General features: G+C 45.0%; 1 protein-coding gene and 1 long non-coding RNA gene across 4 annotated transcripts in view; one reads left to right on the top strand and one right to left on the bottom strand.

The window, feature by feature from the left end:
* The window catches only part of LOC141144080 (uncharacterized), a 70,642-nt gene extending 68,259 nt beyond the window's left edge, over nt 1–2,383 (top strand). The window contains exons 3-4 of the long non-coding RNA XR_012244349.1: nt 488–570; nt 1,697–2,383. This is a non-coding gene — a long non-coding RNA (uncharacterized lncRNA). The remainder of the gene's footprint in view (nt 1–487; nt 571–1,696) is intronic.
* MYO18B (myosin XVIIIB) overlaps nt 1–22,993 on the bottom strand; it is an 885,307-nt gene that overhangs the window by 71,525 nt on the left and 790,789 nt on the right. The window lies entirely within an intron of this gene.

A 22,993-nucleotide genomic window follows, 5' to 3' on the forward strand; every position in this document is an offset into this window, starting at 1 on the left:
ACATGCCCCTATAACCAATTTTCTATCCAGGTACATACACTATTGTTTATGGCAACCAACCTCAATTTGTAAATTAGGCCTTTATGGGGTACTGTATCAAATACCGTACTTTGGCAAAGTCTATATGCACTACATCCACAGGCCATCCTCTATCCAGATCACAGCTCACATGTATATGCAGGGTAGAAGGTGTGGAAGATATCTTTTTTAAAAAAGCTTTGCCATGTCCCTTTAATGGACCTGAAAGCTGCTACATGGGTTAATAGTAACTTGGAAAGTCCAGAAATTACATAGAGGAAAGACTGTGACAATTGCAGGGAGCTGTCAGGGCGAGATACAACATTTGAAATGTGAAGGCAACAGCATTTAGGGTTGTGGCACCATGAGGCTGATGTAGACCTCTCTCCCCTCTCTGTTATGTTAATGTTAAAGTATGTTCTCTTTTGGCTGTTTATGGGTCCTGCTGTCTCTGTATTTCTATTTACAGGTGCAGAAGTTGTTGGCCATAATCTACAATGAGACCAGCTTTCACTGGGGAAAAGTCCAGACTCTACTAACCTGTCACCACAGGTATGTGCAGCCTATTGCATTAGGGTGTGCACCCCAAAGCTCAAATATGCATGCATGCAATATATATATATATATATATGGGCAGAGGATGGTGTCAGAAGGGCAGGAATTGGTGTCAGTAGTTTATTTTATTTTTTTATGATATTTTTAATATTTTTTTGTACATTTTTTTAGGAAACCCCATTGGGGAGCTTTGATAAATTATAAAAAATATCAGGGGTCTAAAAAGACCACTGATGTCTCATTTTTGAGACAGAGAAAGGGACTGAGGACAGAGATTCCCCAGTCCCTTTCTCTGCAGCCAGGCAGCAGGGGGAATCTGCATAGAACAGGGTGATTAGGGTGTGCCCAGGCACACCTGGCACCCCATGTGTGCACGCCTATGCCTGTCACTGATTTCAGCATTTTAAAGGGAAGACAACTACCAAAAAATACATTTCAAAAGGTTTATTTTAATCTGTCACCTCAGCTCTTCTTCACTAATCTTTTGGCAACAGGTTAGGCAAGCGTACCCTCCTTCCCTTATTCTCACAGTTACCTTAATTTGGGGGTTAAGGTGGGTGAACAATGTGGTTTATGAACTTTTATACTGGGGCTAAGCTTTATGGCTAAGCCTTCGGTTTGTGCCTTAAATGGTTTAAAAATAAAGTAAAATTAAAACGTAAAATTATTTAGCCACAGTAACAGACCATGGCCAGAAAATTCCATTTTGAAGTATGTATGCATGTATGTATTATCATTTCTTATTTAGGTTATTTATATAGCTATATTGTGTTGTGGAGAGGTGCGGTGGTGGGCTCTGCAGTCCTGTGGAGTATTAAGCTCTACAGTCAGGAAGACTGCAGGTGCAGAAGCACATGTTATTGAGGCAAGTAGACAGTCTTGGGGCATTTATGTCCCCTACACATTGTATTATCAATTAGAGATATGATCATCCTTGGAGTAGTGTATTGCCACTTATAGACTGCTACCTAAGCTATCGCCAATAATGTTCTGTTTGGTCATTTTTAGGTCTAATTTTGAGGGCAGTTTTATTCCAGAAATCCAGTGCCAGCCATATAATAAGCAACTGAACCAGTTACTTTGCACCAGTGTTTATTGATAAGATTCTATTTTTGTTTTGCAGTCAAGGATTTTGCTAAGTTCCGAAGACAGATCTGATCCTACTGTATGCTGTTTCCATGGAAGCCTGTTTTACCCGTGTGATTGTACGACAGTGTATGTTCCTCTTGAGGGTCACCTCCCCTCCATGGGTTCTTAGGGTTTACTGATATAAAAAGGACTTGTGTGCAAAATACTATCACCCTGCAAGGCATAACGCTACGAATGAAAAAGAGCATAACCATTTCCTTGTATACAACACATGAATAGTAAATTCTCTCTGCAAAAATGTCTCTGGCATAGACAACAGAATATACTCTGTGGTTTAATCCTGGGGTTGTTGATGCAGCAATGTGTCAACCTCATTTTTTTCATAGTTCATTTCTCTTCTGGTCTAAGGAAAATCTGGACAGCAGAGTAAATGGGAAAATAGTTTAGACAGCGTGAGGTATTGATAAAGTTCTGCAGCACGAGCACTGACTGAAATTGCTCACAGTAACTAGAACTCAAAGCAGATTGTGCAATAAATGAAATTTGACATGCAAACACAGAGCTTTCATTGAACCACTGAGCAATTTATTGAAAATCTTTAATCCATCTCCTGGAGGCCATTGTGCTCAGAAAAAAACATGAATGAATTACTTTAATCTACAAACATATTGGAGGTGTCTTTTTTTGCACATCAGACCTTTCCTGGAGATTTCTATTTCTAAACAGGACTTATGCAGTTTGAAGCTAATGTACGAGTATCTTATTTCACCTAGGATGACATCCACGAACCCCCAATGAATAGAGGTCAGGGTTTTCTATATTTATACTAATTCTTACTTCAAAATAATCTTGTAAGTTTGTTAACTATTCATTTGTAAGCACACATTATATATAAACACACACACATATATTATATATATATATATATATATATATATATATATATATATATATATATATATATATATATATATAAAATATTTTTATTTATTTTTGCTTATCACAGTGTTTCAATTATTATTTGCACCTTCATTGCTCTTTTTGCGGGGTTGATTTACTAAAGGCAAATAGACTGTGCACTTTGTATGTATAGTTGCACTAATTTTTTCCCAAAGCCTAATGAATGTGGTAAAGCTTCAGGAGACCTGCACTTTTTTTTTAACCACTTGACCTCCTGGAAGATTTACCCCCCTTCATGAACAGGCCATTTTTTGCAATACGGCACTGCGTTACTTTAACTGACAATTGTCGTGCAATGCTCTAACCCAAAAAAAGTATGTCATTTTTTTCCAACAAATAGAGCTTTCTTTTGGTGTTTTTTAATCACCTCTGCATTTTTTATTTTTTGTACTATGAAAAAAAGAAATTATAAAAAAAAAAACAATATTTTTTTTCTTTATGCTATAAAACCTATCCAATATAGATAAAAATTGGATAATTCCTTCATAAATTTAGGCCAATATGTATTCTGCTGCATGTTTTTGGTAAAAACATGTCAATAAGCATATATTGATTGGTTTGCATGAACGTTATAGCCTCTACAAACTTTAGGATATAATTATGAAGATTTTATTTATTTTTATACTAGTAAGGGCGGCAATTAGCAACTTATAGGGACACCTTGCTCTTACCAGTGAGACTAATACAGTGATCAGTGCTAAAAAATATGCACTGTGACTGTACTAATGACACTGGCTGGGTAGGGGTTAAACATCTAGGGTGATCAAAGGGTTAACTGTTTCCCTAGATTTTTTAATGTAAATAGTGTGGTGCTTTCACTAGGGGAAGATATGGATTCTAGTCCCTGCTTTGCAGGAACACAGAATCCATTCCTTCCCCCTGTTATAATGGCAGCCTTGTTTACATAGGCAGATCACAGTTCTGTGTGTATTACTGATTAGCGGGTGCCTGAGGACATCAAGTGCCCCCGCACCTGCAGAAGTGGCCCGCTGGTGGCTCACACGCGCCCCCTGCAGGCAGAAGTGTAGAATCACGTATACATAAGTGATTCCGCACAGGAGAGCCACCCTGTAGCAGTAAAACTGCTATGGGGTCGACAGGAAGTGGCTAATGCATTTATGTGCTGTGGTGTGTTGCAGTGTGAGTCCCCTCAATGTTCATACCAGACCCTTTAGCCGGGTACCCCATGCAAAAAACAAGAAAAAAGGGAGAATCTTCCCCCTCGATATGCATACCAGACCTTGATCCTAGCATGCAGCCTGGTTCGCCAAGGAAAGGGGGAATCAAGGTGCACTTCCTCTCCATCCTAAACCATACCAGCTCACATGCCCTCAACATAGGGGGGTACCATGTTCATGGGGACAAGAACACCTTTCCCACAAGCCTGGCCTGATGGTTGTGGAGGTTTTTCAGGTGGGGGTTTGTCAGAATGTGGAAGCCCCCTTTACCAATAGGGAGGCCCCCAGATACTGGCCCCCTATGTGAGTAAGGGTTACAAAGTATCCCTTCCTCATTTACGCAGTAAACACCCTTATGCAGTCTTTGACAAATCCTCTATTTAAAAAAAATTCCTCCTAAAACATTCCCACAATGTAAGTCCATCATCAAAACTCTTGTCGTGCAGCAGATCCACGTCAATCAGGATGAACGACTCTCAATACCCGCTGAAGAAAAAAATCTCACTGTCAACACGATCTTCTCCTGCTGCTGATTCGCCACTCAATGACATGTCAATATTTGGTCAATGATGTCACCTGGATCATGTTGGGGAACCACATAGGTAGGGGCCAATATCTTGGACTCCCCATTGTTAAAGGGCACATACTAAAGAGCCCCCCTCCTGGTGACCCCCACAAGCACCAGGACAGGGTCATGGGAAGAGGCCCTTGTCCTCATCACCATGCCAGGCTGCATGCTCAGATAAGGTTCTGGCATATATTTGCAGGGGACTACATCATTTTTTTCTTGTTTCTTGCAAGGACTATCTAATATGGAATTTGGGAGTGTGTGAGGTTACTCTTGACATCCATACCAAACCCTCATAAAGAATAATGGTCTGGTATGTATTTTTAGGGGGAACCCCATGCCATTTTTTTGAGTGGGCTCCCTTATCAACATCTATTCCAGACACTTATGTAGATTAAGACTAGGCAAGATCACCTTGCCTCTCAAAAGCAATCCATGCAAGTCCATCATCAAAACACGTCATGCAGCAGATCCACGTCAAATAGGATGAACGACACTTGATGCCCACCAAAGAAAAAAAAATCCCACTGACTGCCAACATGATGTACTCCTGCTGCTGACTCGTCACTGAATGACATGGTCATGTTCATATTTGGTCAATGATGTCACCTGGATCCTGTTGGTGGATCACAGAGGTAGGGGCCAATATCTTGGACCCCCCATTGTTAAAGAATGATAACACATTTTGAAGAGCCCCCCTCCTGGTGACCCCTACAAGCACCATGACAGGTTTGTGGGGAAGAGGCCCTTGTCCTCATCAACATGCCATGCATGCTCAGATATGGTTCTGATATAGATTTTGCAGGGGACTGCACAATTTTTTTCTTGTTTCTTGCATGGGGTATCTGGTATAGAATTTGGGGTTACTCTTGACATCCATACCAGACCCTCACCAAGAATAAGGGTCTTGTAAGTATTTTTAGTGGGAATCCCATGCCATTTTTTTGTGTGGGGTCCCTTATCAACATCTATACCAGACCCTTATCTAGCATAAGGCTAGGCAAGATCGCCTTGCCTCTCAAAAGTATTCTGTGGACTGATCGCATCTCATTTGACATTGGGCATTTGACAGGTGGTGAGGAAGTGATATGTCACCTCCTCACTGCCTGTTTTAACCTTGAAAATGCCATATCACCATGCCTCAAGTTCATGCATTGCACAAGGTCCAGATTGCACAACCCATTCAAGCAAACTCCTTTTGCTTGAATGGGTTGTGAACACTCTCAGTATTGCCTGCTAATGTCCCGGGGGGGGGGGTTAATTATTTCCATACCATGTGAACACCCCCATTCACTGCCTTTTCTGCTTAAGGGGTGGGGCCTTAAAAAAATGTTTCTTAACTACGTGTGTTTTTACCACCCCCAACCATAAGTCTAAATAATCCCTAAGGGTTTGGTATAGATGAAGGAAATTCCCAGACAGTTTATTTACAAACAAAGGTAAGCAACCAAAGCTGTCATTCAATGGTTTAAACAGCATTTTTTTCTTTGTAAATGTCAGATGCTACAGTAGGTTATATACACCATAGAAAAAATGAAAAAAGGGGGATCCACCCTTATACCTTATGCTATTAAATGAAATAGTAATCTCTCGCCCAATGCCACTCCTCATAATAGAGGCTTATCCGTAGCCAAAACAAGGCATATAAGAAAAAAATATCCCAAGGAGAATCACAAAAGAAAATGACACTCCTGGGACAAAGACAGCTACTATGGATAATGAGGGCAATAACCAGATAATAAATAAAATCTCAACGTTTATTTAAATATCAAAAAATTATAGTGGCATAACAGTGTACTTTAAAAGGATTTATATTAAACTAGTCCTAGATCCATCAATAAAATGGGCACAACAGATGTATAATAACATGTGGTATACCCATGACACAGACACACAAACAAGCAACAAACAATAATATACACATAACAAATATGGTGCAGTCACCTATAAAACCACGGATGCACAGGATCCCTAAAGGGAAAACGCCAATGAAAAAATAAGAAACAAAATAATAATTAAATTGCAACGGGATGTTGTGCATGCGTGGCCCCCAGGATGGTGGAGAACTGATTACTGATAAACCTACCGAAGAATAGATTGCTACATATGAGGCTAATGAACTGTAGGATCTCCAATACTGATTGATCTTACTAAATGGAATGAGAAAAAGTCCAGGCAATTATTATTATATACACACCATACAAATGTGCAACTTCACAGACAAGTTAAAGGCATCACCCCGCCCAAGGCATATTATTTAAATCAAATTTGTTTTTTTGTATTATTTGTTTTTACTTTAAAGCATTTGTAAAAGTAAATCTTCTTTTTATTAACCACTTGACAACTGAGCACTTAAACCACCCTCGTGACCAGACCAATTTTCATCTTTCAGTGCTCCCACACTTTGAATGACAATTACTCAGTCATGTAATACTGTACCCAAATGAATTTTGTGTCCTTTTTTCATACAAATAGAGTTTTCTTTTGGTGGTATTTGACCACCTCTGGGTTTTTTATTTTTTGCGCTATAAATGAAAAAAGACCGAAAATTTAGAAAAAAAAAACAAATTTTTCTTTGTTCCTGTGATAAAATTTTGCAAATTATTAATTTTTCTTCATAAATTTTGGCCACAATTTATACTGCTACATATCTTTGGTAAAAATAACCAAAATTAGTGGATATTATTTGGTCTGTGTGAAAGTTATAGAGTCTACAAGTTGTGGTGCAAATCATAAAAAATTGATCACACCTGCTTTACTGGTGACCTATCTCATTTCTTGTGACCCGAACAAGTCAGGACAGTACAAATACCCCCCAAATGACCCCTTTTTTGAAAGTAGACATTTCAAGGTATTCAGTAAGATGCATGGTGAGGTTTTTGATGTTGTCATTTTTGCCAACAATTCTTTGCAAAATCAAGATTTTTTTTTTTCCTCCCACACAATTGTCATTGTAATAGGTTATTTCTCTCACATGGCATGTGTATACCACAAATGACGCCCCAAAATACATTCTTCTACTCCTCCTAAGTATGGTTATACCACATGTGTGGGACTTTTTCACAGCCTAGCCACATAGAGAGGCCCAACATTCAGGGAGCACCATCAAGTGTTCTAGGAGCATAAATGACACATCTAACTTGTTAACTACCTATTACACTTTTGAAGGCCCTGGAGCACCAGGACAATGGAAACACCCACCAAATGACCCCATTTTGGAAAGCTAACACCCCAACGTATAATCTATGAGGCATAATGAGTCTTTTGAACCATTCATTTTTTTCCAGAAGTTTTTGGAAAATGTGGGAAAAAAATGAAAACGCATTTTTTTTTACACAAAGTTGTCCATTTATAAGATATTTCCAACACGTAGCATGTACATAGCAAAAATGACACCCCAAAATACATTCTGCTACTCCTCCTGAGTATTGCAATACCACATGTGTGAGACTTTTACACAGCCTGGCCACATACAGAGGCAAAATATTGAAATAGTACCTTCAAGGGTTTTAGGACCATAAATTACACATCTCATTTCTCAACCACCTATTACACTTTTGAAGGCCCTGGAGCACCAGGACAATAGAAACGCCCACAAAATGACCCCATTTTGGAAAGCTAACACCCCAACGTATAATTTATGAGGCATAATGAGTCTTTTGAACGGTTCATTTTTTTCCAGAAGTTTTTGGAAAATGTGGAAAAAAATGAAAACGCATTTTTAAGATATTTCCAACACGTAGCATGTACATAGCAAAAATGACCCCAAAATACATTCTGCTACTCCTCCTGAGTATGGCAATATAGCACTGGTCCAGGCAGCAGGCAGGGACTTGGTCAGCAAAAGCAAACGCAATTGTCAAGGCAACAGGCAGGAACACTGTCCATAGTCAGTACAGGCAGCAGGCAGGGATACTGTCCATATACAGTCCAGGGTCAGTGCAGGCAGAAATTGTCAGAAGTGCCAAAATATTGATCCTGGTAGTAGGCAGGAACATGGTCCATCCATGTGGTGTGGTCAGGTCATGCGACAGGCAGAGGCATGATGGAATAGGCACAGGCATAGGCACAGGCAGCAGGCAGAAGTAGGGCCTCGTTCAGGACAGAATGGGGACAGGGGTAGAGGCTTCTCCCACCCAAATCTCTTTGAAGCCTCTGAGTCTCCAGACCCTAATCTAGGAATGAGAAAACAAAAAAAAAGTTTTCTTCATCCAAAAAAACAATTCTGGAGCCCCTCACATATGTGAGACTCCTGTGTTATGAATCACACTAGTCCAGTGGCAGGGTACAAGATCAGTCCAAGAGGCAGGCAAAAAGGATGGTCAAACAGTCCAGGGTCAGTTCCAGATCGGGCAGAGGTATGTACAGAATCGGTAGGCAGAAGCGTGGTCGAATAACCAGCCAGGGTCAGTTCCAGATTAGGCAGAGATATGTACAGAATCGGTAGGCAGAAGCGTGGTCGAATAACCAGCCAGGGTCAGTTCCAGATTAGGCAGAGATATGTACAGAATCGGTAGGCAGAAGCGTGGTCGAATAACAAGCCAGGGTCAGTTACAGAGCAAGTAGAGGCATAAGGAGTGTGAACGTAAATGGCAGGAAGTGAGGGTTATGTCTACCATACTTCACTAATAATTTAGTGAAGTATGGTAACAGCAGAAACAGTCAACTATGCAGAGGCCTGGTTGGGAAGGACATTGGGGACAATAAAAAGTGGTGTCTCCCCTCACTCCTCTTTTGGTGCACATCCGGCATTTTTTCTGCTGTTTTTGGCCTGTTGGTCTGGGAGGTATTTTTTCGGGAAAGTGGCATTCGGAGAGTCTGCTAATCACATCGGATCAAATGGTTTCTGGTGGGCCGTTTGGGAATACAAGGGCAGTGGTGATTTCCTCCTGGTAGCCAAGGAAGGATTTGGGGTTTGCAGTGGATTTGTGATAAATAACGTAGCTGTTGTATATGGCCAAATTAAACAAATAAATTGAAACTTTTTTATACCACTGGTATGTTCATCTCGTGGCAAGGTAGGGTTCGAGCACCTGGTCGTTGAAGTCGATACCCCCCATATACATGTTGTATTCGTGGATCGTGGCTTTTGGATTCGGCCATACCTCCTTGTTATCTCCACGACGGTATTATTGTGTATTGATGAAAGCACGTAGACATCCCTTCTGTCCCTCCACTTCACAGCCAGAATTTCCTCATTCCGTAAACTCTCTGTTTCCCCTCTTCTTAGCTTCTTGTTGACGAGGCTTTGAGGAAAGCCCTTGCAGTTCTTCCTTACAGTGCCACATGCTGGAGTCTTCTTGCTGTGAGGGTTGAGGAACAGGGGCAAACTAGTGTAAAAACTGTCCACATACAAATGGTAGCCTTTCTCTAGGAGTGGGTTTATGAGTTCCCAAACGACTTTCCCACTCGTTCCAATGTATTCTGGGCAATTAGGGGGAAGTAGCTGGGTGTCCTTCCCTTCGTATACCATGAAGGCATAGGTATACCCTGTAGCTCGGTCGCACAATTTATACATTTTCACCCCATAGCGGGCCCTTTTGGTGGGAATAAATTGTTTTATGCCCAACCTGCCAGTAAATTTGACAAGGGACTCATCCACGCATATGTGTTGGTCTGGGGTAAACAACTAGGGGAAGATATTAGAAAAATATTTTAGTAGTGGCTGAATTTTATAAAGCTTGTCAAAATTTGGGTAATTTCGGGGAGGACACTGGGTATTATCATTGTAGTGTAGGAATCTCATAATCATGAGATATCTGGTCCTGGGCATTACTGAGGAAAAGATGGGCATGTGGTGGATGGGGAGGGTAGACCAATAGGAACGTAATACATTTTTTTGGTTAGTCCCATACAGAATGTGAGGCCCAAAAAAATTTTAAACTCCTTCACTGTTAGGGCTCTCCACTCGTAGGGACGGGCATAATAGGACGTTGGGTTACTTGTCATAAATTGTTGGGCATATAGGTTGCACTGGGCCACAATTGATGCAAGCATGTCCTCAGTAAAAATAAGGTTGAAAAAATCTATTGGTGAAAAATTTTCTGTGTCCACCTGGACTCCTGGCTGGGCAGTGAAAGGGGGAAAGATAGCTTCTTCTGAATTAGGAGGAAGCCATAAGGGGTTCTGAAGGGAATAGGGAAGGCTGGCATGGGACCTAACCCTTTGGGACTGAGGTGACACCCCACTGGTACGTGGCCTTTGCTGAGGTACTGCGGTGCTGGTGGATGGCACTGCAGTGCTGGTGGATGGCACTGCGGTGCTGGTGGATGGCATTGCGGTGCTGGTGGATGGCATTGCGGTGCTGGTGGATGGCACTGCCTCCTCACCAGTACGCCTTTGCCTGGCAGGCGGACACTCATCCTCCTCCTCTGAGGCTGTCAGTGTACCACTGCTTAGGACAGGCTCGTAGTCCATGTCAGACTCAGAATCTGAATAGGAATCAGAAGCAGAGAGCTCCCCGTTGTTCTCGTCGGCCGCAAGAATATTGTATGCCTCCTCGGCTGAAAATAATCTTTGTGACATTCTTAGTGATGACAAATGGCACTGATATGTGGCACTGATGACACGTGACACTGGCAGCTTGCACTGGTGATAGATGGCACTGATACGTGGCACTGATGACATGTGACACTGATGTGATAGGTGACACTGACAGGTGACACTGACAGGTGACACTGGTGACACTGATGACACTGATGTGGCAGGTAACAGACAGGTGGCACTGATGTGGCAGGTGACACTGAAAGGTGGCACTGATGACAGGTGGCACTGATGACAGATGGCACTGACAACAGATGGCACTGACAGATGGCACTGATACGTGGCACTGATGACACGTGACACTGGTGACACTGATGACACTGATGTGGCAGGTAACAGACAGGTGGCACTGATGTGGCAGGTGACACTGAAAGGTGGCACTGATGACAGGTGGCACTGATGACAGATGGCACTGACAACAGATGGCACTGACAGATGGCACTGATACGTGGCACTGATGACACGTGACAAGGGAAGATGGCACTGGTGACAGATGGCACTGATAGATGGCACTGATATGTGGCACTGATGTGGCACTGACACATGGTACTGATGACACTGGCACTGATGACACTGGCACTGATGTGGCACTGATGAAACGTGGCACTGATGTGGCACTGATGTGGCACTGATGTGGTGGCACTGATGTGGCAGGTGACACTGACAGATGGCACTGACGACAGATGGCACTGACAGATGGCACTGATGACAGATGGCACTGATAACAGGTGGCACTGTGATACCAACAGTAATAAGCACTGTGGCACTGATGTGGCACTGTATGGGCACTGTTGGGCTCTGATGTGTGTTTCTACTGTTTTTTACATAAAGCTGGGCACTCACGATTTAGCACAGATCCTCTCTGAATGAATGAATGAATGAATGAATGATTTGTATAGCGCTGCAGTTGCGAACTGAATCGCCTCAAGGCGCTGGATCCGTCCTGTGTTGTCAAGCTTCTTAGAAAAGGTAGGTCTTGAGTTTCTTTCTGAAGGCCTGATGGTTTTCTTCCATGCGAATGTGAGTAGGTAGAGCGTTCCATAGCCATGGTCCTTGGACTGCGAATCTTCATTCTCCCTTTGTTTTATAGCGGTTTTTTGGAATAAGGAGGAGGTTATGGTTAGAAGGTCGAAGACTGCGATTGGGTGTGTAGCGTTTTATTTTCTCGCATAGGTATTGAGGAGCGTTTCCTTGTATACATTTGTGGGTGAGGCAGAGGGTCTTGAAAGTGATCCGATTCTTTACAGTTAGCCAATGTAGGCTCCTCAGGGAAGGGGAGATGGATTCCCAGGGTTTTTTCCTGTTAACAGTCTTGCCGCCGTGTTTTGAATGAGTTGTAAGCGTGCAAGCTGATATTGGGGTAGTCCTATGTAGAGGGAGTTTGCGTAGTCGAGTCTGGAATTGATGATTGTTCCAACTACTGCTGCTTTGTCCTCTTCTGGCACGAATGGGATGAGTCTATGTAGCAGGCGGAGGAGATGGTAAGATCCGCTGACTACTGATCCTATTTGTGCATCCATTGACATTTCTGAGTCAAAAATGACCCCGAGACTCTTGGCTTTGGTGCTTGGAGAGATGGTCTGTCCAAAGATGGTGGGAGGTGTCCATGGGGTCTTAGTTTTGTCATTTTGGTTTCCGTGTAGGAGAAGAAGCTCTGTTTTTGATCCGTTGAGTTTGAGAGAGCTAGTAGTCATCCAGTCGTCTATCAAAGTGAGGCATTTTTCTAGTTGCTGAAGGTGGTCTTTTTCTCCGGTGATGCGGAGGTAGAGTTGGGTATCATCAGCGTATGAGTGGAAGCAGAGGTCCGATTTTCTGATGATTTTGAGGAGTGGGCGGATGTAGATGTTGAATAGCACTGGTGACAAGGGTGAATCTTGAGGGACTCCACAAGAGATTGCGCGGGTTTCAGAGTAGAATGCTCCTAGTTTCACTGTCTGAGAGCGATTCCCTAAGAAGGATGCAAACCATTGTAGATCTGAACCTGTGAACCTGCTACTTCTGTGAGGTGGATGAGTAGAGTATTGTAGTCCACTATATCGAACGCTGCACTGAGGTCCAACAGTACCAAGAGACATGATTCTCCATCATCAGCTGCTTCGAGGGCGTCGTCCCATATTTTGAGGAGTGCCGTTTCTGTGCCATGGCCTGGGCGAAAGCCTGATTGCTGAGGATCCAGGAGATTGTGTGTGTCCAGGTGGTGTTGTAGCTGTTGTGATAGATGTGTGGGGTAAATCCACACAATGAGTTAGGTATTTTGTTGTGAATATGGCTGCTGCCTCTACAAATACAATACCACCTAAGTGGTCCTTTCTGTCTCCATAAGGACAGCGCCATACTACTCCTGCTTTTTTACCATTTTCTAATACTTTCCACTTAGGTGGTATTGTATTTGTAGCTGTTGTACTACTGCTTTCTCCATAATCTTGGAGATGGTGTTGAGGCTTGTTATCGGTCTGCGATGGTTAGGGTCCTTAGGGTCGAGGTTGGGTTTCTTTAGGAGGGGTTTGAAGATGCCATGTTTGAGGGCAATTGGGACAGTCCTTTCTTTGAATGACTGGTTTATGAGGTGTGTTATAGTAGGAGCCAAGATGTCGGAACATTCTTTCAGGAGTTTTGTGGGAATTATGTTGTTTGGTGATGTGCTGTCTCTGAGGCTTCTGATGATGTTTTTGGTGGTGTCAGTGGTGATTGGGATCAGCGAAAAATTTGGTGCTTGTGTGATGATCGTATCGATTTTTTCTTTTTGCTTTAGTTGGATGAGGTTGGTTGTTTTTTTCTGTTGAATTGTTTTCTGGATGTTGTCGATTTTGTCGATAAAAAAATCTGATAACTCATTGCAGAATTCTTGGGTTTCGTTTCCTGGGGGCTCTAGGCAGGTAGGGTTCATAGTTTTGAAGAGTTCCCGAGGGTGGTTTAAGGCTGTTGAGATGGTGTTTGAGAAGTGTTCCTTTTTTGCTTTGAAGATTGCTTTGTGATATTTATCCGTGAGTGTTTTGTAGTTTGTGTGGTTTTCCTTTGTGGAGTTTCTTCTCCAGGCTCTTTCAGCTCTTCTGCGTTCCTGCTTTAGTAAAGTAAGAGTGCCATTAAACCATCCAGAGTTTATTTTGCGGTTGTGTGTTCTACATTTTGGAGCCACTGAGTCCGCTGGTTGTAGTAATGCCTTGTTTAAGGAGTTGAGTGTTTGTTCCGTTGAGTGGTTTAAGTTTAGAATTGCTATTTTGTTTGATAATGTGGTTTTGAAGAATTCGGAGTGTAGTTTCTTTTGAGATCTTGTCCAGCGTGCTGTATTTGCCTGTTTCCGTTTTTGGAGAGTGGTGTTGGTGGCGATTTCAAATTTGATAGCGTGGTGATTCGTCCATGGTAGCGGTAGGTTGTCGAATATGTTGACGTCCATATTTTGTTTGAAGATGAGGTCCAGAATGTGTCCTAAACCATGTGTAGGAGCATTTATCAGTTTCTGAAGACCTAATTCTTTCAGTTGGTTAATGCAGGCGGTGGCGATAGGGTCTTGGGTGGAGTTTGCCCAGAGGTTGAAATCTCCAAGTGCCAGAAAGTTTTTGGCTTTCAGGGTGTGAGTTGACATGAATTCTGTGAGGGGTGTAAGGAGATTGGTCTTCGGTCCTGGTGGTCTGTAACATAGAAGTATGTGGATAGTGTCTTGGGGTGTTGTTTGAAGATGTAGGGTGAGTGTCTCCATGAAAGGCACTGAGTTCTGTACAGTTGGTTTGGTGAGCGCGAGGTGAGATTTGAAGATCACTGCTAGGCCTCCTCCTTTTTTTCCTGTTCTGTGCTCTGTTAGGATCCTGTAGTTCTCAGGTACTAATTCGGTTAGGATGGCGTTGCAGTTGGGTGTTAGCCAACTTTCCGTAATGAAGAGGCAATCTATGTTGTTTTGGGTGATGAAGTTGTGTACCTCCAGTCTGTGCTTGACTGCAGATCTGGTGTCGATCAGTGCGCATGCTAATTGTTGTGGTTGAATTGTTGTCTTTATATATTTGATGGTTGATTGTAGGTTGGTCCTTAGAAGTTGTTCTTTCTGTAGTATTTTATGAACGGAAGTTGTTAATGTTGATGTGGTATTTCTTAGCTTGTGGAGAGCATCCGCTGAGTACTTGAAGTTGCATATGGCGAGAAAATTGCTGATGGTAGGACGATTCGGTGATGATACTGAAGTGGCGATGGTGAGGTTGTTTAGGAAATGGTGGTCCTGAAGGGTGCCGCTGCTTCTGTTGCTGAGAGGATGATGGTCTGAAGAATGCCACTGCTTCAGGGTGGCATAGATGATGGTGCGAATGGGACTGTGGTGGTGGAGGGGGGCCACGCGGGCCTACCGCTCTCCTGTTGATCCAGAGGAAGGCAAAAAACCCTTAGCTGAGCTAGCCAATTGCTGCAGCAGAGTAAAAAATTCCTTCCTGATCCCCGGAGGCGATCGGACCGAGGTCCCTGGATCAACTGCTGGAGGGGCCCCGCGAACTTACCTGACCCGGGTTGGTCGGTGATGAGAGAGGGGAGAGGGGTGGAGGTCGGGCCAAAGAGCGGGCACTAGGGTTGACCTAGGCTAGTACTTACTATTGTCTGGAAGGATCAAGATAAACGCCGGTGCAAGGCCTGAGCTGAGGATTGTCCTGCTCTCGGTATCACCCCGTGCTCTACCGGTGGGTCTGGTGTGTTGGAGGTGGTGTTAGGGGTATGAAGGGCACACTGCCCGCGTAGAGAGAGGGGTGAGCTGAGGAGGTGGGCCGGAGCTAGGCCGCAGCCGCGGTCTGTCCCCCGAGTCTAGCAGCTAGGGACGAGGTGACTAGACAGCGGCTGTGGTGGTGCACTGGTGGGTGGGGGCTAGTGGGTCCCTGTGGAGTACTGCTGTGGAGTCCGGGAAGGGCTCCGGGTGGCCGGTAGGGAGCTACGGCGCAACTCAGGGTACCAAGATGGCCGCCGGACTAGGCCCGAGCCATGGTAGGATCAATGCTGAGGAGGAGCACTGAAGGGTAGGGGTCTGGGAGGGTGTGAGGGGGACCGGGATCCCAGTGGGTCCTTCTGTGGAGTCCAAGGAAGCACTCCGGGTAGCTGGGGAGTGCTGCAGCCGCGTCTGGGTGTCCCAAGATGGCCACCGGACTAGGCCCCAGCCGCGGTCTATCCAGAGGTGATGATCCCTGATGCGACAACGATCACGTCAGCGCTGGTGGGTAGGGTAAGGAGAGGGGGGGCTGCTGATCGGGTGGAGGCAGGGGTGAGCAGGGGAGGAAGGCAACCAGGCTGGGCTAGGGCGGCATGCTAAGCCGGAACCGCAGTGTGTCCTGTCCTAGAGGCTGGAGGGCTGGACAGACGTCCAGAGACAGCGGCGGCGGTAGCGGCCGGCGTGATGGAGAGGGGGCCGAGGCTACCGTTCCTGGATGTTGCTAGGGGTTGCTGGGGAACTCGGTCGGTCGGCTAAGAATCCTCTGTGTGAGGAGAGAGAGTCAGCAATGATAGATGATCTCATATGTTTACACTTGAGATCATCTCTCATTGGAAGCTCCAATCGCGCTGTAAACGGCCGCTGTGATTGGCCGTTTACGGCGATCTGTGACTGGGTGTGTCCAAGGGACACGGCCAGTGCAGAATTTCCCCGATGCGCGCTCGCGGGAGCACGCATCGCGGAAGTAAACAGGAGGACATCCACGGACGGCCTCCCAGCAATTGGAGTCCGCGCTGTAGCCGTCTTTCGGCTATAGCACGGACTCCTAGTGGTTAAAATTACAAACATGTAATACCTGCTCTGTGCAATGGCTTTGCACAGAGTGGCCGCAAACCTCCTTATCTGGAGTTCCCTGCCAGCACTCTTGGATCCTCCTCTTATTTGCCCTGTGGACTTGATCCTAAGCTGGGCTGTGTGCTTCTATTGACACACACGGCACAGCTTAGAAACGACCTCCCTCCCCCCCATGTCTCTCTGCTCACTGGATTTTATGCAGGAGGCAATGACTTCTGCTGCTGCCTCTGTGAAGAGAGAGAGGGGAGAGAGTCACTGCAGACGGGCACAGTGCTGGTTTGAGATAGGACTCAGGTAAGTTTAAAGTAGGGGGAAAGGGGCCATACAAATACTGGGACTTTTTTTAACTTTATTACAGAGAATGCATTAAAGTAGAAGTTCAGCCAAAAACTAACTATAAATCTACTCACAACCACATTCTAAAACTAATTTATCTAGCCCTGTAAAGCAAAAATCGATATACATACCTTTTCTGCAGCCGCTCCAGTCCGGTCCTACGCTAAGCAGTCAGTGGCGGCTTCTGTGTGTAGTTGTGTGTAGTAGAGGCAGTCAACAACAGAAGCCCATGGCTTGAGAAAAGGTATGTATAGCGATTTTTGCTTTACAGGCTTAGATAGACTAGGTTTAGAATGTAGCTGTGAGTAGATTAGATTAGAGTTAGCTAGTTTTTAGCTGAACTTCTACTTTAACCACTTCCCGCCCAGCCTATAGCAGATTGACGGCCTGGAAGTGGTTCTGTTATCCTGACTGGGCATCATATGACGTCCAGTAGGATAACATGCCAGCACGCAGCGCAGCGATTGGGAGTGCGGCATGACAGTCTGACCAATCACAGCTGATCATTGCGTGAACCAGGAAGTGCAGGTAAATGGCATTCCTCGGTTTGTGCTGACAGAGAGAGACGATCGGCGACTCTCCCTCTCAGGGGGGGGATCAGTGCTGATAATCAGCACAGTGATTATCAGCACAGCCCCATAAGATGTGCCAATCAGCTGCCAATCATTGCCATGAGTGCCCCAGTAATAAAGTCTGCCAGTGCCCACCACAGTGCCAATCAGTGCCCACCACAGTGCCAATCAGAGCCCACTACAGTGCCAATCAGTGCCCATTACAGTGCCAATCAGTGCCCAGCAGTAACACCTGTCCGTACCTCATCAGTACCTCATCAACAGTGCTGTCCATCAGTACCACCTATCAGTATCGCCTATCAGTGCCGCCTGTCAGTGCCCATCACAGCTGCCTGTCAGTGCCCATCAGTGCCACCTATCAGTGCCCATCAGTGCCACCTATAAGTGCTGCCTGTCAGTGCCCATCAGTGCTGCATATCAGCGCTGCCTATCAGTGCCCATCAATACTACATATCAGTGCCTCCTCATCAGTGCCCAGCAGTGCCACCTTATCAGTGCCAACTCATCAGTGGCCATCAGTGCCGCCTCATCAGTGCTCATCAGTGACGCCTCATCAGTGCCCGTCAGTGAAGGGGAAAACAAAATTTTATGACAGAAACTAAGAAAAACTTCTTTTTTTTTTTCCAAAATGTTGGTCTTTTTTTGTTTGTTTAGCAAAAAGTAAAAACCCCAGAGGTGATCAAATACCACTAAAAGAAAGCTCTATTTGTGGGAAGAAAATGATAAAAATTTAGTTTGGGTACAGTGTTGCATGACCGCACAATTGTCATTCAAAGTTTGACAGCACTGAAAGCTGAAAATTGTCCTGGGCAGGAAGGGGAGAAAGTGCCTGTTATTGAAGTGGTTAAAGTAAAAAATGTCCAATTTTTTTAAAACCACAATAAACGTTATTAAAATCGCTGCTTCCCATCAAACAGATTTTTAAAAGTGTTTTGCTTTGGCAGGTGTTCCCAAGGGCAGTGCACAGCCGCCATGTCATTGTTTTGACAAAACCTTGCCTATTAGAATAGAAAATGTCCAGAACTCTTATTTAAAATGTGGCTCCCATTGACTTCAGTGGGGTTCATATTAAGCACTGTAACGTTAGTGACGTCCCGAAGACCTGCCTTGAACCAAACCAAGGTACGTACCACACATCCCTGTTGTGTTATTGTTTGTTACTATTATTGTATACGTAACACAGCTATTTATGAGATGTGATTTAATATTACTAACTTGATCATTATGTTCTGGAGAAAGCAATCACTCATTTCAACCAATCATTAAAGACTCCTGAACAAATTATGCTTTTATGACATGTACTGTAAAAACAAACATATTTACTGAATGTGAACTGAAATCAGTCATTAGACACTGGGTTAGGCTATTAGATATTGCAATGTTACAAACATGTGTGATAAATGCCTTTGCAGCTCAAAGCACACCCACAGAAAGTTAGTAGTCTATTGAGCCTGCTTTAACACTTTACATTTATAGAGTATGCGTGCATGTAAAAGAGCGTACCCTGAAAAAAAAAAAAAAAAAAAAATATATATATGTAGGAAGGCCAGTATGGTGGCCTGAATTTATGGGAGGAGCCCGGGGGGGTACTTAAGCAGCCCGCTCACCTGTGGTGCTTGTCGGTTTCCTGTGCGCGATATACGTCACCAGGCCGACTATTCGATATACCAGCGTCCGCAAGTTCTTGCCTCGCAAGTTCCCGCATTCGATATTCCGTACTCAAAACTTTCGAAGTCCGCGTTTCGTTCGTAGTTGTACCACGCGTCTGGCTTGGCTGTCGCAGGTAAGGTCCCGTCGGACTTTTCGTTTTCATATCGTGTCACTAAACCGTGATTTCAAAAATTTTCGTTTTCACTCGCATTTTACAAACTGCAATGTGTATCGCTCGTACTTTCGATATGTTACCATTTCGACAGCACCGCGACGCAGACGTTGCTTCATTTCTAGCATGTCGGCTTTTAATAAAAAAAAAAAAAAATATATATATATGCGTCGGTAGACAGCAATAGCGAGTCACAATTTGCAATTTATCGAATCAAGTCAGTTCGATACCAACCATTTCTCATTTCTGAAACATTTCTAAACTAATTTCTGACATTTCAAATCATTTCTCATTTCAGTCACTTACCGCACTCCGATTCGAATCCAGTCGCACCAAAAGGTGCGCCGATTCGTTCCGGTGTGCCCCAGTTATTATGGCCTCATTTCTATACATGCTCCAGAGTTACGTTTTATCAGTCATTTGTACCTCTGTCATGGTCATCATTTCATTTCCACGTATCACGTTCCAACATGAATTCAGTCGCATGGAAATGCACCGATTCGTCTCGGCGTGCCCCAGGATTGGCCTCATTTCTATACATGCTCCAGAGTTACGTTTTATCAGTCATACGTACCTCTGTCATGGTTATCATTTCATTTCCACGTATCACGTTCCGACATGAATTCAATCGCATGGAAATGCACCGATTCGTCTCGGCGTGCCCCAGGATTGGCCTCATTTCTATACATGCTCCAGAGTTACGTTTTATCAGTCATACGTACCTCTGTCATGGTTATCATTTCATTTCCACGTATCACGTTCCAACATGAATTCAGTCGCATGGAAATGCACCGATTCGTCTCGGCGTGCCCCAGGATTGGCCTCATTTCTATACATGCTCCAGAGTTACGTTTTGTCAGTCATACGTACCTCTGTCATGGTTATCATTTCATTTCCACGTATCACGTTCCAACATGAATTCAGTCGCATGGAAATGCACCGATTCGTCTCGGCGTGCCCAGGGTTGGCCACATTTCAGTACATGCTCCGGAGTCCGATTCGCAGTCAGTCGCTACAACAGCACGACCGATTCGAGCCTCCGTCATGGTAAACGATATGTTACATCCTCACTTACCGCGCTCCGTTTCGAATCCAGTCGCATCTTCGATGCACCGATTCATTACGGCGTGCCCCAGGGCTCGGCCTCATTTCTGATACATGCTCCAGAGTCCGGATCATAGCTAGTCGCAGACATCGGGGGATTGATCCATATCTCTGTCATGCAATTACTACCATTTCACTCTCACAACGCATCACCGTTCCGAAACCAGTCGCATCTGACATGCACCGATTCGTCACGAAATGCTTCGCTGGTTCCGATCGCATTTCATACCTATACCAGAGCTCGGTTGGTTGCCAGTCGCAAACACGGCACAACCAATTCGAGCCTCGGTCAAAATAATCATTTCTCTCATTTCATTTCATACTGCGCTCCGATTCGAATCCAGATGCATCAAACAGGCACCGATTCGTCCTGGGTGCACCAATGTTTTCAGTTGCCTCATTTCAATACATGCTCCAGAGCCCGGTTCACGGTCGAATAAATCATGACGACCAGGCCGGACCTCTGTCATGGAGTTCATTCATAATCAAGGCAAACATTTCGAATCATTTCATTTTCACAAGATTGCAAGCACCATACAAATCGTTGCTTCAAGTTAGTTAGCAATCTCTTCACGAATTGTCACCTTTTCATTTTCCTCAGGTCAGTCAAAGTTCAGTAGGTCCACCCTGCACCAGGTTGGACGATATCCCCCCAGGTAAAAAAAAAAAAAAAAAAAAAAAAGGGAAAGGGAGAATAAGTCGGGTAAGTATGTCTCAGCGGATCAAAGGAAAAACTTGAAATTCATGTCACCCCCAATAGGTTACAGTCAACCAGGAAATAAAGCTCAAGAGATCCTCACCAGAGCAACCATGTCCCAGGCCGGCAGCGAAGACTTCACGGCCCCTCTGTCACCTTCTCCGGTCTCAGAAAGCGGCAGCGTGCAATCCCTCAGGGGATGGACTATCCCCAAACTGACGGCAGAGCTCAGACGCAGAGGTGTCCCCTTCCCCGCCACAGCGAGGAAAGGCGAGCTCTTCAAACTCCTCTTTCCCCCACCAGCAGCAGGACCCAGTACCCAACAGGCATCCCTCCAGTCGATATCATCGGCCATCTCGCAATTACACACGATGGTGTCATCTCTATCCACCTCAGTTTCAGACGTCCAAACCAGGGTTGCACTTCTGGAGGCCCGACCGGCCACGGCTGTCCCCGATCCAACTGAAACTCAAACCTTGACACCTCTTCCTGCAGGTACCTCAGGCTCGAGCCCCATTGTCTACCCCTCCCATCTGGTCCCAACCAGTATCAGGAAGGACATTTTGGACGGCAAGGACGTCAACCTGGCCTCTCTCCTTATTTCCGTGCATGATTTGGCAGAAAATAAGGCCTACTCCTGGGGCGACATATCGGTGGTCCTTAAAGCCAAAGACCCCAGATTGAACCGCAAGCTATCAGTCCCAGAATTTACCCTGGCCTTTGGCATGCTCAGAGATGTCCTGTGCTCAGCCACCCCTGGCAGGCGTGAAGAGCTGGACTTGTATCTCCATACTGTGGTAGACTTGGGCCACAAGTATGGAGGTTTTGCCTTTTACGATTATCATCGTTCCTTTTCAGCCAAGGCCGCCGCCAGACTCGTACAATTCCAGACTACGACAGATTGGAGTCTCATGGACACAGAGCTCTTCTGCCGCCACTTTGCCGGCTTACGCTCACCTCTGTGTGCGATTTGCCAGTCTTCCACCCACACTGCCACCTGGTGCGCCAATACGGCGATCAGACGGCCCTTCGAGTTTCCCTCTACCTCAGGTACAGTACAGGGTCAGTCGATCCCTGAACCAACGCCTCAGGTGGACAAACTCGGACGCCCAGTCCGAACCGTGGGAGGGGCAGCCATCTGTAACAACTTTAACTATGGGTCCTGCAACTTCAGCCAGTGCCGTCTACTTCACATCTGCACCTTATGTCAAAGAGCACACCCTAGGAATTTGTGTGAAGTCAAGCAACACAAGAGGGCATGACTAAGCTGGATCAACCTCTTATGGTTAGGACTGTATCTCACTTCACATCCCACCCCTTCCCTGGCCACCTACCTTATCCAAGGCTTCACAGCAGGCTTTCACACCGGCCTCATTTCACTACCCCACAGTACTCACGAATGTGCCAATCTTCGTTCGGCAGCCATTGACGAACAAGCCATAGATCAGCTCTTACAGGCAGAGGTAGATCGAGACTACGTGATAGGCCCTTTCACTTGCCCCCCTTTCAGCACATGGAGAGTCAGCCCTATTGGGCTTGTCAAGGGCAAGTTCTCAAATAAATTGCGTTTGGTGTACGACCTGTCTGCGCCTCATTCTTCCCACATACCCAGTCTCAATTCCCTGATCCCCTCCGAAGAGTTTTCCCTAAAATATTCCTCCGTGGACATGGCAATACAAGCGATCATCAAAGCAGGCACAGGTGCCTGGCTCTCCAAAGCCGACATCTCGGATGCTTTCAAGCTCCTGTCCATCCACCCATCCCTTTGGTGCTGGCATGGCATCAAATGGAAGGAAGCATAT

This window comes from Aquarana catesbeiana, linkage group LG01 (assembly GCF_042186555.1).
Source record: "Aquarana catesbeiana isolate 2022-GZ linkage group LG01, ASM4218655v1, whole genome shotgun sequence".
In the NCBI taxonomy this organism is placed as follows: domain Eukaryota; kingdom Metazoa; phylum Chordata; class Amphibia; order Anura; family Ranidae; genus Aquarana; species Aquarana catesbeiana.